The sequence below is a fragment of the Netta rufina genome, assembly GCF_964035555.1.
Source record: "Netta rufina genome assembly, chromosome: 7".
Taxonomy (NCBI): domain Eukaryota; kingdom Metazoa; phylum Chordata; class Aves; order Anseriformes; family Anatidae; genus Netta; species Netta rufina.
Genome location: NC_140130.1, coordinates 16,855,915 through 16,869,326, shown reverse-complemented (window position 1 = coordinate 16,869,326; position 13,412 = coordinate 16,855,915). Strand labels below are relative to the sequence as shown.

Sequence of the window (13,412 nt, the reverse complement as noted above, 5' to 3'; positions counted from 1 at the left end):
CATTACAGAGCTGTTCTAGGGCTTCAGTTCAGAGGTAGTGCTCTCATGACCACAGGCTGGCCTCCAGCAGGCAGGAGACAAGGCAACTCCTTGGGGGTCCTACAGCTTTTTTCGATCTCTATTTGCCATTCAAATCCCTGCACTTTGCTAGCCCCAGGGTTCCTCCTTTGCCCAGACTGAGTGGGATGTATTTCACATCTTAGCTGAAGTAAATCACAGAAACGCTTTGCATATTTGGCAAGCAACAGCCCTCCCCAACCTCTTCTATAACTAGGTGCCAAGTCATGCTGTTTCACTGACTCAACTGCTAGGAATCAGAACAGCACTTTCTATTGCTCTAAGACTAAAGTCTGAGGGGTTGGAGATTGTGGCTTTTATTCTGAAAGAATGACAATATCAAGCTGCTTTACCATGAGGGCTTTTGGGCTATCAGTGCCCCTGAAGTGGTACTGTCACACACACCCCTCTGGGTGTAAGCCATCCCTCACCCCCAGCTCCTGTGCACAGAAAACTCAGGATATCTTCTGTGTAGGTAGCCACATCATGCAGAAAGTTGGCTTCCATCAATGCTTTTTAGGAAGCAGACGGCAAAAGTTAAAACAATGGTCTTTACTGAATGTGGTATGTTATAGCACATCTTATAACCCACATGGTAATTACCCAGAGATGCAGAGAGGTACTATTTAATTACAAATAGCGGCAGGTGACAATGCTGTTGGCCATTAGTCTGAATTGTCATGCAAATTGCCAGCAGCAGCATCTTACCAGATATAGACCTCTTAGGAGAATCGCTGTGAGAACAGACTGAGTGCACGGTTACCTTCAGGGCTGGCTGCCAGCTCCAAATGTCAGGGCTGTGCTACTGCAGGTCCCCCAACCCTGTCCACCATACAAGCTAGTTGACATCTTAATAGGTTTGCCAAAACGAGGAGGGTTGGCAATTCAAACCCCTGTCTCTCTCTTGCATCAACAAGTCACTTGTATTTTAAACATTGCTAACAGCACTTACTGACTATGCACAAGGGTGATCAACACTCAGGAAAGCAGACATGCTTCTCTCGATGCCAGCATAATAAGTAAGGTGAAGAGGAAACAGAACAAAAATATTTAAGCCTTATTTAGTCTCAGCAAAACCTTGGGTAGTTCAAGCTGATCTGCTGCCAACCCTCTGCATCTGGATTTAGTTTCTGATGAAAGCATCTATAGAGACAAATAAAGTGACATAAGCTAGTCCTAAATTATGAGCAAAGCTTAGAAATAGTCTGTCATGGCAAATGGAAACTATGCTGTTACAAATAGCAGGAACCTGTCCTGTGAGGCAGTAAGAGAACTGCTATAGGTACAAAAGCCCCAGCCTACTCTTCATATCAAGAACCACAAGGGTAATGCTGCATTTCAGTCAGAAAAAAGAAAAGATGCATTTCTATAGCATGCCACCTCAACTTCACAGCAGCTCTAAGAAGTCCCTATTACTATGACTATGCAAGTGTCGCTCCCACTCCACTGATGCAGAAATTGGAGCACAGGCAGGATGTGACTTTTCTGAAGTCCCCAAGGAAGTCACAAGCAGCCACATGTACTGAGTTTGCTGTGTAATCAGTTGCCAGTAGACTCCCAAACCACAAAGGGAATCCTTAATAAAAGGGCAAGCCCTCTCCACGCTGTTTCTCTAAATAACCAGTGTGATTTGGGAATTCATGTCTACAATCATGATATTGAGTTAATTAATAAGCTTGTACAATGAAGTGTTGACACCCTTCAACAGTCACTCACTCCACAAATGTGCCTGGAGAAGCATGTAAACAGCATAACAGAAGTTGGATGACTCCAAAGAGAGCTGCTCTGTGTGGTGAGCATCCCACTAGAACACTGTTTTGAAACTGGTCCAGGAGCAAACAAAAGACTCCCCCAGATGAGCTGCCCAGTGCCTTGTGAAGAGGAGCTCGCCACACATGCACGACAGCACCTTCTATCCAAACCTGTGCCACCAGCACACAGCTCGGGTCATGTCAGAGCAAGGTAGACATTGCTGTCTGCCAAGTGAGATTTGATGTTGCTTCTGCCCATGGTACATGAGGCCTGTGACTAAAGGAATTCAGTGCGCTTGGCAATCAAATTAGTCTTTTTTTTTTCTTCCATCAATCTGAAAAGAGAAGACATGCACAGACAGTATCGTATTGCATCTCTTTTCTCCCACCCCTGACAGAAGGAAAACAAACAGTATGCCAGCCCCTGTGCCAAAAGAAAAACCTGGATCTTTCCATGCAATGTTTGTTAAGGAATCCCTGGTGTAGCTTGGATTCCAGCAGGTCCAGGTTTCAAAAAACCCACAGAACTAGAATATACTCCTGCGGCTATGTAGCTCTGTGCACATGATCAGTGTCACTAACCAGAATTACGTAGTACTGTAACTTTAGGCATTTATAAAACTGCAGTTGCAGATGGCTTCTGAGGGAGCAAACAACAAGCAAGTGCCATTGCACTTTGCTAGACAGATTCAACTTTGTCCCTAACTTCCTCCAGACACTTCTGTTCTTTGCTAGAACTGAGCTCCCTTCACATTGCAGGCATTCAGTTTTCATCTTCACACAGATCTGCAGTTTTTTCTTTTCAGCCTGCCAAGTATTTACTGAACAAAAAGACAAGTAGGTAAACCTGAAGAGTTTCTAACCCCTACTCTGTTAAGATAGGCAAGTAAAAAAAAAAATAAACAAAAGGTATAGCAACTTTTCATTTATTATCTTTAAGCAAAGGTGTTATGTGCACAGCACATATAAGGATGGCCCTCCTTATAATAAGAATATTTATGGGATAGTTTAAGAGCCACATGGAATAAAGTAATACAGTGACAGAACACTAGAGACCTCAGAAATGAGTAACAGTAAGTTTTCACAACAATTATGTGACACATTCAGAGCAAAACTCTGTTCCTTGATAACAACTTCACACAGACAAACAGGTAAAATCCCATTTGGCTCTAAATAACCACCAAACATACCACACATCTGAAACATTAGTAGCCTTAAACTCTCAGGGTTTTATTTTTTCAGAAGTTTTAGATCTTGCTGACTGCTGCAGGTGTAATCTCTCTGTAATCCTCTATTTTCTATTTCCCAACAAGATCAGCCACTCAGTGCTCTTCAGCAGCAGGAATCCACGTCCCCTTCCCCTCCAAAAAGCATTGTCAAAGTGTGACTTGCAAACGAACTTTGTAAAACATAACCCTCACTCAGGATAACAATGAAAACAATTTGCTATTCTGTTGATTCTAAAAATGGACACTTCCGCATGCACAAACAAAGGATAAATAATCCTTTAATGACAGGATCTGCTTCACCTCAGGAGAGCTAGAAAAATGTCAGACTTTTAGAGTGTTACCTCTGCAGTCAGTGACAAGGGCTTGCAGAGAAGTCACCTGTCCTAAGGCAGGCATACAAGCTGGAACGAAGCACCCCATAGCACTGCTGTTCTTTCTCTGCTAACTACAGAGAGAGCCAGGAAATCCAGTTTAAGAGATTTACCTCACCTTAGCAAGCACAGCAATAAACCCCCTGTCACAGGCCCAGGTGGAACAGCTGAGATGACGGCAACTAGCTAGACCTAGGTTATGGCACCCCAGCAGCAGCCCCTTTTTGCCAGGCTCCCCTCTTCCCTGCTACATGTAGATACTTAGCCCTTTACAAAAAGAAAAAGGAAATATTGAACAGACAAACAGCTGTTGCCTTTTCCTACAAGAACAGTAAATACATAGTCAGGTCATGTCAGCTTGTAATAGACCTCAAGCTGTGGGTTTTAAACTTGTGGTTTGAGTTTTGACAGCAATTTGGTTTGGACACAACCACACACAGTACAAATACCACAGCTGAAGGTGTCAATTCCAGACTGTAAGTGGGGTTGTACTTAAAATATAGACAAGCCTATGATAGAGTATTTGGGATCCTGTGACATTAAAGATCACTAACCAGATGCCTACAGTTCCTTGATGGAAGTCCTGAGCATTGAAACAGCAATTTCATAACACTTTCACCTTCCCAAAGATCCCACACAGGTTGTACATTTGAGTGCTCAAATGAGACTCAAAAGTCCCAGCACCCCTCCCTGCTCTGATACAGATGAGGTCAGGGCCCTTTCCTTAAGGCAGGATTTGGGTTTAGATTCTTCAGACGAAATGCGCACCCTGGTTGCAGCCTTACTCTATGTTCATCACTGGGGGGTTTCTGGATAAGGCCCATTCGGCATACTGGGAGATCTGGACAACTGTATCAGTTATAAAATATTGTAGCTGATAAAATGTAACGCATTTAGAAACAAGATGCTTTACATGCACTGCGCATCTGAGATGGTAAGGAGCCCTCTCAGCTACCTGCACAGTTATTGGAAGAGCACTGGTTTACCCATTTCCAGCCTGCTTTACAACACCCATATGCACAAACCACAGTTAATTTTTCTATGGGTGAACCAATTTGCATTCCAAAAATAGTCAATATTGTTAGCTGTATTTAATAATCTGTTCTGGCAGATCCTGTTTATTTCAATGTCGAAAGGGATTAAGTATGCCACCATGAAAAAGGAAATACAGATTAAGCCCATGAAAGATTTATGTACATTATTGATCATGTAAATCCAGAGACAGCACTAAGGAACAGAAGTGAAATGAGGTTTCCTGAAGTAAGATTTTAGATCACAATCAATTTTGCACCATACTCACTTATTTGAAGGGAAGGCAGAAGCCCCACAGCTCAACTAGTCCCCCATTTCCACAAAATAGCCATGGTGCATTCTGTATTTAGGATGTGATTTTGCACCATCATATGCAAACAGCCTTTTCATGAGTGATTTCACCAACAGCAAAGCAATTACTCATGTAACCAAGAATTTTTCTTGCAATCACAGGGTTTGCAGGCATCTGTTTAGTATGGCAATCTGTGTTCATATTAAATCAACACTTAATATAGTGGTTTCTTAAATTACCTTGTTGCATGAGCAGTTGTTAGATCATGTAACAAGAACACCCTAAAATACATTTTTTATTTACTGTTAGCACTTTAATACAAATTGAGCGATGTTATCCTGAGCTACAGGGCGTGGTATTAATTTGAGCTTCAGAATGTCAACGGCAGAAGAAAAGGCAGTTCATTTCAGTAACAAAATGCTTTATTATCTATCTGCAAAATACCCGTGGCATTTAGAAGACAGTGATCCTCGTATCTTTGTGAACTTTAGCAAGGATCTGTTACAAAATGCCATGCGCAAATGATGGATTGTTGTAGCGTTACGACAGAAAGAAATTGGCTTCCAATAACAGTCTTGTGACCTGCAGCACGGTTAGCACAGCACAAAAACCATCCACATCGCAAGTCCATACCACGCCTTGGGCTCTCCAATTCATAATCAATACTTTGTTTTTCTTCATAAAACTAAATGACTTGAATTTGGAAATGTTTCTAAAGGAGACAAAAAAAAATACCATGTACACTTCACTGATTAGCAGACAAATTAGTTCAAGCCGGTGTTGCTAGTTGACACTCACATAGCACCAGACAACTTCAGCTGGCTGTGCAAACATTAATTTAGCTTTACTGCAATTGTATGAGATAAGTATGTGTTATTAGGCCTATTTTAACAGTCAGGAAATGAAGAAGAATAAAACAAAATTTTAAGAAAGCCGCTGCGTTTGTTTATTTTTCCTTCCACTGAAGTCAATGGAAAATTTGCCAGGGCCAGATTTGCATTTGCATGAGGTCCCTTTATACCCCTCTGGCAGAGCAAAAAGCCTAGTTTTAAGGATCCTGACCTTGCCAAGCAGCATAATGAAACCTTAGTGGAAATAAGAATTGGGCCTCCATCAGCTTGAACAGGAACAGATTTTACTGTGCTATATACTTCTGAAATTCCTACCCAGAACAGCTTGATAGTTTGACCAATATGACACAACAGGCTTGCAACAGAGAAGAATAATGACAACTCCGTCTGACACAAGCGAGCAATATCTCAAACCAGCCCACCTGAATACACTTCTTGCTTTGCAGAGGGCTCAGTAAGTCACGCAACATTTTAAATTATGTTGGAGGATTTTTTTAAAATAGAATCAGATGCAAGACATGTGACCTGACAGCTCTGCCAACCATCCATTGCTGACCTGCTCCCAAGTGCTGTCTGCACTAAGGCGTGCATTGTTAGAAGATGGCAGTGAAGTTATTTCTTTAGGGTGTGAGTAAGAGATGGATGAAGGCAGAAAGGCTGAAGGCAGAAATACCACCTCAGAAGAGGCTCCTTGCTCAGATAGGCCTGGATAGAGAATTAAAGCTGGCTACTCTTGTATGCAAACACATGGCATTCACTGTACATGGACCTACTTCCATTCGTTATGCTGGAAGCTAAGATGGAGATGCCCCCTATGTGAACGTACACATCTGACTTTGAGGGGATCAAAATGCTGTTTTGAGAAAACCACTCAAGTTTGTTTAAAGCTATCAGTTTAGTAAGTTGTTCCCTCCATCCTCCCCCTCCACCTCCAAGCAGCAGTTACACTTTAACCATGTATGGAAGAGACTTCAGAGTCTGAGTCATTAAAACCTACAGAGAATAAAAGAACTTGGCAAATATGAAAGCAAAGCATTTTAAATGGCTCTGAGACAGCCTGCTCCCCCTTGCTACTGAAGATGTGATAGATGAGTTACCATTTATGTGTAGGAGCTGACAATCTGAGGTTTTGGACAAGTCCCTAAACTTAATTACACACAATGTGCCCCAAACAGTTCAAATACAAATTATGCCAAAAACTGTGGGAAACCTTTTGATCTTACCAAAGAAAAAAGAAACCAACGTTTAAAGTAGTAGTCTTGTGTGTTATCTGCAGACAAACTTCCTGCCAAATGTTATAGTGCCTGCCAAGAGCTACAGTATTTTTGGATAGTTTCTTATTTACAACCCCTCAGCATGCATGAAACAGTGATGTTTTGCCATTTTTAGGAGTGGCTGATCATATGAAAAGCTCTAACAATTTAAAGTTACAAATTCTTTTCACAGTACTTGTCTTAATGGAGAGAGTATTACAGCAGTCTTCAGCTTCCCTATAAAAAACAAACATATCAGAGGGGAAGAAAATGCCAACAAAAAAAAAAAAAAATCACAACTCAATGTGCTGAGGAAAGATCCAGGAGATGTCATGTGGAAGCTCAGACAACCACATGACATTACCCATGAGCATGTGGGATTTAACAGGGACAATATCCTGCTCCTGGTATTACTGTAATATGCAAATAAAATCAATGCTTATGTTTTTTCTTCTCTCTCCCCCCCCTCCACCCCCATGCTTTTAGAAGATGTGTAGCCACACACCAGCAAGATTCACCTGTATGAAAAACAGACTGTTAACAGTCAACTTTCAAACCTTTTAGGATGCTCCCAGAGTGCTGCTAAGTAATCACAATTCAGCATCATGCTTCCTCCCTCAAGATAATTTGGCAGGACTCGGATTCTCAAAGAGTTTGTTGATGAACTGGGATTCAGGAAATCCGAGCTTTATTCCCTGCCTTCTGCTACCTCTGCACAGCACCTCATTTTCTCAATTAAAAACCAGGACTAAAACCACCAATTTTTAAGTGCTTGAAAAGGAGATAATCAATACCATGTACAAAGTATCCACTTATTCAGCCTCCCCACCCCAAAACAACAGGATTTTGACATTTACTTGCTATATGCTCCTAAAATACTCTGGCTAATATTTATTCAATCATAGTAGCATTTCTCAACAGCAGAAACTTCACTTACCCATCTCTACCCAGCATAAATCCCAAACACATTTACTCTGGAGTTCAGTTTTACTGCTGTAAACCCAACCTCTGGTCCTCATTATGGCATCTGATCCATGCCAGCACTTGCAGCCACACAGATCCCCACCAGAAGGGCTGTGTTTACCCAATTACAAAAAGCATTTGGGATGAATAACACAGAGAAAGACTGGTCCAAAGTGATTCCTAGTGCCATTTGATTTCCATTGGCATCATTAATGATTACTTCACTTGAGAACCCCACCTTCTCTCCCACTCCAACTGCTCCCCAATTCACAACTTAAGTTCAGAAGAGTGAGAATACCAAGTACACTGAAGGCAAAATCCACCCATACATTTTCAGTACATCATGGATAACAATCCTTCTACATATACTATCCACAATTAAGTACATCGTTACAGATAATACTCTATTCTTCATAAAGTATATAATCTTTAAGAGTATATATCTTTAAGGAGCCACACACCATGCAGAAAATCATATTTAAACATGTTCTCTACAAGTTTTTTTTATATATTACCTACTCCTCCTTTCTTGGTAAGGGGGGCTCAAATTTGTTCTGTTTACCCAGTATTTGCTCAATTTATTCTTTTTTCCTCATCACTGCAATCAACAGAGTTGAAAGCAATTAAGTCACAAAGAAATTATCAGGACACGGTGAGAATAAAAACTCTGAAGAAGCATCTGAGAGGGAGCTGCAAAACAGGTTAGCACAGATTTGAGTGCCAAAAGCTTCTCACGAACATGGCAAGATGATGAGAGGTAAACAAAAAGAAATACGCTTTTCTCTGTTTCTCATGGTTTATTCTCTGTGAAAATTAAGTAGGTCTTAAGAGTTTTGGAAGCTCATAACACAGTTTTTGGAATTCAGAAATGGAGGATTTTTTTTTTATATGAGGTTTCTTGTACAACAGGACACCCCTAAGTTATGCAGTTTTGGCCCTGGGGTATCTTTACCACATACAGAGAGAGCCAGCGGATTTCAATGGAATCTAAAAATAATTTAGAATGGTACATTAAAACATATTCATGTGCTAAACATCACTGCAGCCTGCCTCATAGGGCACATTCAACACACATCTGTGCTTGCCTCCATTCAGATATTATCAGAACTTGAAATCAAAAATAAGAAACCAAGACCTCACTTTTACCGATTAATTGAAATAAATCGAAGTAAAATAGATACGCTGTGTGACAGATTCAATTCTTTCCCAATAAAGCTTGCAGCAGATATTTAGTTCAGCAAATGCTTTTTATATGGATACATGCAGATGATGCAGCTACCTCAAAGAATCTGTTTTCATATTTCAATGTTTTTATTAGAGCAGTATCTAACAGCTCAGTCACAGCCCATCCCTGAAGTGCTAGGTACATTTAGGATTGCAGTCCTTATCAGGCTAGTTCAGAGCCGATACAAACAACACAGACAAATAAAGCATTATTACTTTCAAAGGTGGGGAAACTTCATGCAGATGGATCAAATAACATGCTAGAGATCACACTGTGTGCAGCAGAGCTAGGTATTCAGCTTATTCCTCCTAGTGAGCCCCAGTTCACTGCCAAAACTAATTTTCACCTGCCATAGGGAGGCTAGACTTCCCAGGCTGCTATGTCCAGTTATTTTCTCTCTCATTGGGCGGGAACTGATAGCTGTACAGGACAGTAAGCTATCATGCAGGTTATAACAGAGAGGATTTTCTATAATGGGAGACCATTCAGCCACCTCAGAGGAGCCTTACGAGGGGAATCCTCCTGTAGGACAGGCTGAAAGCTCTATACAAGGTGGTTTACCAGCTATTAGCAACCAGGCTCTGGGTTCTGGCTCTAAGCATTTGCCTCTGCTGGACTGTTTGCCTCAGAATGCTCTAAAATAGCAAACTTGGTATTTAAATCTCAATGAAATCATCTGGGAAAACTTAACAGGGACGTGAGGCACAGCATTCAGTTCTGTTCAGCCTCTTGAGCTCAGACCACTAACAGCTGTCTCCAGTCACGGATGGGGGGACTAGGAAGGTGCTCAGGGTGCTTTGGAAGGTGCTGGCAAGCATGAAATACACCTCATGGAAGCATTAAAATCAGCAACAATCAGGAGAAAGAGACAGGGTTACAATCTTCAGTTATCACCCCAATCTACCTAAAAGCAAACATTTGGGTTTGGTTCTAGACGGAGGCTAGTCTAAATGGTTCCAGCTGCAGCACACCAAATGATTTGACTCAGTAATTCCTATCACAGTTAAAACAATTTATATGAGACCTAAGATTTGATTCTTCTGGTTATGCTGATATAAATATGGGAGAATTCATTTTAAAAGTCCCAGTCGGTGTGAGTATGTGGACACTTGGACTATAAGGCAGGAATAGTGACTGGTATTTGGGCTGGATCTTTGGTCTTTTTCTCCAGTTTTATTCTAGTCCCATAACGACCTGTATCTGCTCTTAGAAACTTAGTTTCTAAGGCTTCCTGTCAGCCTCAATTTTCTGATAAATTAAGGCAATTTCAGCCCCAAATTAGCACCTCTTAAGAAGACTTAAAGTTGAACTCATTTTATTCCCAGTTTCAGTTAAGAATTTCTCAACTTGAACTTGCAGTTATACACATGGCATCCGTCTTACTTTTGTTTCAGGATGTTCGTTTGGGGAAATTTCACAGGCAAAGACGCCCATCAGAGAATGGAATCAATCAGGAACGCAGCTACAACAGAAAGAATTTCAGCACACCATAAAAGAGAGAGAGAAAAAAGCAAACCCTGCTACAAGAATAGTCCTGCGAAACGCAACTGTAGCGAGCTTGGGCTGCTTCCCAGTACTCCAGAGGGAATTCTGCTATTTGCTGAGTTTAGTGAATGTAATCTAGTGCTGAAGGAAAACCAGAAGAAAAAAAAAAAAAAAAGAGAAAGAAACACAGAAGTACTGCTGCTTTCACCATTTTCTCAGTTCTGCTCAGTATGAGAAAGCATACGGAAAACAGAGAAATTATTGTGTTGCTGTGGAAGCGGACAGAAACTTGCAAAGCAGATGTTCTCAGCACAAATGAGAGCGACTGATTAGACATTGAACAAAACTACACAGCCAGGCTTTTTACATTCTGTTTTTTAAAGTCATTCAGCTGGCAGAGAAAAAGCAAGAAAAAGGAGACTCAAAAAACTATTTTGGACACAACATCTGTAGATATAAGTAAGTCCCACTTGGTTATACAGTCAAAAGGAATTGATACTTTCCACTGCACATCACATACAACACCATTTGAGCTACTTCCCTCCGTGAATCTCAGCATACAACATTAGGCAAGAATTTCTAAATCGCTCAGAAGAGATTCAAACAGTTAACAGGAAATGTAACATAAAACAACTCCAACAGAATCTCCTTCCAAAGACAACAGATACACCACAAGTTATTTATAGTGGAAAAATTAGAAGAGATTGGAAAGGTCTTAAATCTTCTGAGGTTTTAAATACTTACTTCTTGCAGCCAAAATCACGTCAAACGAACATCCAGGAAATTTTTAAAAAGCTTGCATTAAGGAGCTTAACCAGCTGAGAACATGATGTAGCCCTTCCTTTGGGCTGTCCAGCCACAGGCATTTACTCATTCACCAGAAGCACAGAGCACGATACTGTAGTGCAGCCTTTTACGTACCGATGCCAGGAGGGGGGGCGAAAGGAGAGGAAAGCCCTTCCCCAAAGGTTTAAGTTCAGCCCACTCATTAAAATACAGAGTGGAAACAGCTGCCATAGAAAGGAAAAGGGTGTCCAGGCAGTTTTTGATTAAGTTTCCTGGGTGTAAAATAGTTTAGTTCTGGAATCTTTATAAGAAAAACATTTTTTCTTCTTAGTCTGCAATGGGAAAGGAAAGGAAATCTGTCTTTAACTCAGCTCAGAAATTAATATAACATACTGGATAGTTATCTCTCCATTTTCAAAATCATTACACTGTATTAGGGGAAATAGATCCTTAAAAGACCCTCCTTCTCCTCCCTGCAAGAACTAGTGTGAGTATGTGTGCACTTTCAGAATCTTAAATCTGCCTGTAATGTAATACTCCATTCATCTAGACTGACTGCCCACCAAGAAGTCCCAAGCAAACAGCAAGTATTAATTCACGAATTGCAACATCTAGAATTGATATCGTGCCACTTACAGATTAGCACCTCAAAGTTAAAACTAGATAAGGAAGAGAAGAAGGGGGTAACAACAATCAAAGACCCAGAACTGTCTCTTGACAAGGAAATGCTGAATAAGTGAGGATTCTTCAGTCTGAGAAAGTGTTGACAGAGGGGAAATGAGAGAGCTCTATGAAATCTTGAAATGCATCAAATCCGCTACTCTGGGAATGGTGGCTCATTCCTTCTGGTAACACAAGAACTAAGGGGCGCTGAAAGAAACCCACAGGCAGAAGTTTTAGAACAAAGGACCATACCTTTTCATGGAGTACATAACTGGACTGCAAACCTCATTGCCACAGGAGCTCGTGGAGCTCTCTGCTCTGTAAGCAAGCTCAAAAATGAAATATATATATATTAAAAAAAAAAAAAAAAGTATGATCCCAAGCTAAAACACTTAGCTTGGAAAGTTTTTGGCCACAAGTTACTAGAAGGTGCAGATACCTCAGGTGAAGTAGCAGTCTGCATTTGCCTTCTACATTAACTCTTTCCCTAAACCTGTGACACTGGTCAGTGCCAAGACAGCAGACTGAATTAGGAGGATCTTTGAGCCACACCTGTGGTTGTATATTCCCATTTACCTAATTTTCACTACAGTGAATTTCCCTTAATGGAAAATTGTCAGTAGTATTAGGTCTATTTCACAAACAGGGCATTAACTATGTACATTAAGATTCCAAGTACCAAACTATTTAGAAATTCTGACCACTAACCAAAATGAGAAAGTTGGATACTGCCCTTAAAAGTTGGCCTGAGGTGACTTTGTGCTTCCTCAAAGGAAGCACCCGAAGTGTCCTGATTTTCACGTTGCTGCCTATGTCTCTTCCCTGCTATATCATTCACTCCAGTATAACCACTTCATGTGCAAAATTTCTCACCAACAGTTTTTCCCTAACAGATTTCAGAAGTCGTTTTTCCTCTTTTCTGTTCTCTGTCCCTTTGCCTACAGTTACACTAGCTAACGCGTTCTGGTAGTGAAATCTGATATTTAACATCTAAGCTAATTTAAATACATATGTGGCTTTTATATACTGTCAGTTGGCAGTTTTCAATGTAAAGCAAGCAGACAATCACTGGGTAACGACTGTTCTTATAGCAGCAAAGAGCTGGACAATGAAGGTTCCTTTTTTTTTTTTTTTTTTTTTTTTTAAATGAGAGACATACTTTAAAAATAGACTTGTAGTAGCCAAGCATTCACTGTGTGGCAAAAGGCGAAACTGCCCACTAGCTCTTGCTGGTTCGACAGCTGGTGTTAATTAATATTCAGAAACAAGATACTTCTATGCAAAATAAACCAATTGACTCGAGATCCTTTTCAGACTTGGTCTGAGAAAAGCAGCCACAAACTCTGCTTCCCTTCTCCACTTAATTTGAAACTGGGACTTAAGAGCTGTTTGTCTGTCTTTGTGTGTTTAATGTTTCCTGTAGGCCTGCAAAAGCACGCAAAATATTTTAGTTC

At 40.7% G+C, this 13,412-nt stretch overlaps 1 protein-coding gene across 2 annotated transcripts in view; it reads right to left on the bottom strand.

The window, feature by feature from the left end:
* SORBS1 (sorbin and SH3 domain containing 1) overlaps positions 1-13,412 on the bottom strand; it is a 163,667-nt gene that overhangs the window by 98,530 nt on the left and 51,725 nt on the right. The window contains exon 1 of one of the 2 annotated variants that reach the window (XM_084289899.1): positions 11,254-11,610. The exons of the other annotated variant lie outside the window; for it this stretch is intronic. The gene's annotated coding sequence lies outside the window, so the exon portion shown is untranslated. Of the gene's footprint in view, positions 1-11,253; positions 11,611-13,412 lie in introns of those variants that run through there. 2 annotated transcript variants of the gene reach the window in all.